This window comes from Bos taurus, chromosome 14 (genome assembly GCF_002263795.3).
Source record: "Bos taurus isolate L1 Dominette 01449 registration number 42190680 breed Hereford chromosome 14, ARS-UCD2.0, whole genome shotgun sequence".
Lineage (NCBI taxonomy): Eukaryota > Metazoa > Chordata > Mammalia > Artiodactyla > Bovidae > Bos > Bos taurus.
Window position 1 is genome coordinate 12,761,355 of NC_037341.1, and position 3,634 is coordinate 12,764,988.

Below are 3,634 nucleotides of genomic sequence, written 5' to 3' on the forward strand. Positions count from 1 at the left end.
CTGCTAATACCTTTTATCTCTTTCCTGGCATCGTTAGCCTCAGCCAGAAACTTCTGTGGTACATGCTTTTCGCAAACAGATTTGGGCAAATATTCTATTGCTCATCAATAGAGGTCATTTATTTGCATTTATGGATCTTGAAGTTTTCATTCATTGCAAGAAACCTCTGGCTTTCCAGTTATACTTGAGAGTCACTTATTTAACAACCTTAAAATGGAGAGAAATCACCACCACCTCTTACCCTGTAGACATGGGACGCTTCTCTTTGTGGCAAAGGGTCCACTGCCTGAGGAGAGAGAGTCTATTTCACTACAGGGTGATAGTTATCATTGTTAGAAAGTTCTTCTGAGGTTATCTAATTGTGTGATCTCGGACAAGCCGTTTCCCCTATCTGCACTGCAGATTCCCATATGACAACAAGGCAGTTGAGCGAGTTGACCTGACCTTCTGATTCTAGGCTTCTGTGTCCTTTGAGTCCGTGCCAGTGTTTCTCCTGGTTTCTTTCTTGTTTTTCCTTGTTAATCTCACACTCCTAGTTTATCCTTCTACCCTTTCCCCTTTGGTAATCATAAGTTTGTTTTCTATGTCTGTGAGTCTGCTTCTGTTTTGGTAATGAGTTCATTTGTATTTTTTTATTTCATAAATAAGTAATATCGTCTAACATTTGTTTTTCTGACTTACTTCACTTGGTACGATATTTCTAGGTCCATCCTTATTGTGGCAAATGGCAATATTCCCCTTTTTTATGACTAATATTCCATTGTATACACATGCCACATCTTCTTTACCCATTCGTCTGTTGATGGACATTTAGGCTGCTTCCATGTCTCGGCAATTGTAAACAGTACTGCTACTATGACCATTGGGGTGCATGAATCTTTTTGAATTACAGTTCTGTCTTTTGCAGATAGATGCCCAAGGATGAGACTGCTGGATCATTTGGTAACTCTATTGTTAATTTTTTAAAAGGAATTTCCAGATCCTCTTTCATAGCGGCTATACCAGTTGACATTCCCACCAACAGTACAGGAGGGTTCCCTTTTCTCCACATCCTCTCCAGTGTTTATTTGTAGGCTTTTTGATGATGGCTGTTCTTACTGGCCCTGGTTTCTGAAGCATCCCAGACCCTCTTGGTTTTCCTCCTTGGTGATTAATTGCTTCTTATTTTCCTTCTCTCACTCCTCCCAGACTCTACCTGTTATGGTTCCCCAGGATTTGAAAGTGAAAGTGTTGCTCAGTCAAGTTCAACTCTGAGCCCATGGACTGTAGCCTGCCAGGCTTCTCTGTCCATGAAATTCTCCAGGTGAGAATACTGGAGTGGGTGGCCATTTCCTTCTCCATGGTACCTTCCCGACCCAGTGATTGAACCTGGGTCTCCTGCATTGTGGGCAGGTTCTTTACCATCTAAGCCACCAGGAAAGCTCCCCAGGGTTTGGTCCACTTCTTATGCTATATTGAACTCCCCTGTCCTCCACTCCAAACCCAGGTGGTTTCATGGATTGCCACAGCTTTAAATATCATCCCTATGTGAAGAACTTTCTAAGGCATGTCTCCAGCTAACCCTTAGGTTTCATCACATCACCTCCACTTGGGTGTCTCACAAGCCTTTCAACCTAACATGCCCCAATGAGGCTTTTAATCTTCCCTCCATCTGCGTTTCATTTAGACTTTAGAGTCTCACAAAATGGCTTAGGCCAGAGGATTGTGTTTCCTTTTTCACTTTCCCATAACCATTCACACCAACCATCAGCATGATCTACTGGGTACACTATCCAAGGCTTCCTCCCGATTGTCCACTTTATCTCTACTCCTTCAACCTGGGACCAGCCACAGCAGTGCTTGGCTGGGCTTCTGCTCTGACAACCTGCTGGAGTCTATTCCTGGCTCTCATCCTGGCCATTCTCTAATCAACACCAAGATGAGCTTTGAATCATGTCTCTTCTCTGCTTTAAAGACAAGGCTTCCCTTTGTGCCTAGAATGAAATCCAAAAGTCTTGACCGAAGCTCATAATCTCCTACTTGCTCTGAGCTCCACCTTGCTCCCCCAAATCATCTTACTATTTTTTATTTTTGGCTATGCTGGGTCTTTGTAGTGGCTCACGGGCTCTACATTGCGGTGTGTGGCTTTCTCTAGTCATGGTGAGCAGGGGCTATTCTCTTGTTGCGGAGCCTGGGCTCTAGGGTGCTTGGGCCACAGTAACTGCAGCACAAGGACTCAGTAGTTGTGGTTCATGGGCTTAGTTGCCCCGTGGCCTGTGGGATCTTAGTCCCCCACCAGGGATCGAACCTGTGTCCCCTACATTGCAAGGCAGATTTTTAACCACTGGACCATGAGAGAAGTCCTCCAAACTCATCTTAGACCACACTCCTTGTGCTCGGGATGCACTGGCATTTTCTTTGCTCCTCCAACATGCTGGTCTCCAGCTTACCTCACAGCCTTCACGTGGGCTGTTTCCTCTACCTACAATTCTTTCCTTGTACTCTTGCCTTAGCTATATCCATCTCACCTTCTGAAGGTGAAAGTCAATCAGTTGTATTCAACTGTGCGATCCCATGGATGATAGCCTGTCAGGATCCTCTGTCCATGGAATTGTCCAGGCAAGAATTTGGGAATGGATAGCCATTCCCTTCTCCAGGGGATCTTCCTGACCCAGGGATCAAACCTGGGTCTCTCACATTGCACACAGATTGTTTACTGTCTGAGCCACCAGAGGTTTTAGTTAAAAACACTTTTGAAAGAGGCCTTACCTGGCCAATTCCTCTGCTTACTATCTGACTTTGGAGAAGTGGGTTCTCTGCTCCAGGCTTCTGTTCTTTAAATGTTTAAGGTGCAAATGATAATATTTATTTAGTAGATCTGTGAGGATTATATGAATGAATGGTTCATTCAATTCATACCTTCAACTTATGCAATAAGTAACAAATATTTATTGACTGCTTCCTAGGCATGGTACCTGGGGAGGAGGTTACAAATGTGAAGGCACACTTGTAGGGTTCTAGAACAGTTCCTGGCACATAGCTGGTGCTCCACAAATATTTACTTCCTGGACGTACTAACTCCCTAACACTAACACTCATCAGTCTTTTCAAGCACTTTCCACCTCCTTCTAAAGAGTTTACATTTACAGGTGTCCTAACACCCCCAATCACAGCAATAGTAGCTATTTTTAGAGCCCCTATTATGTGTCAAGGGTTCTAGATATATCATCCAAGATTCTACTGACAACCCCATAAGGGAGGCATTACCGTTACTGCCATCCTACAGATGAAGATGAAGCTCTAAGAGCATGCAGGATGGGGCCAAATCCATCCATCCAGTGCCAGGCAGTGTGGGGATTGAGGCAGAGCTCTGTCTAATGATAACTCTTCCCTATTTCCTCTGAGCCCACACTGCTTTCCGAGTTGCTTCCTCGCCTATTCTCATTACAAGGCTTTTCTGGAATGAAAGCAAATGTTCAATAAAGAACAACCCAGAATGTTCCCTTACTGCTCTGGTTCTCATAACCTCATGTTTATCTCCTCACATTCGTTTCCCACAAGAACATTATTTGTGACCCAAACAACTTCCTCGTCTTGAGATTGTCAACTGATAGGTGGAGGAGGTTCTCTAGGAACTGGCCCTCCTGGCTGACTG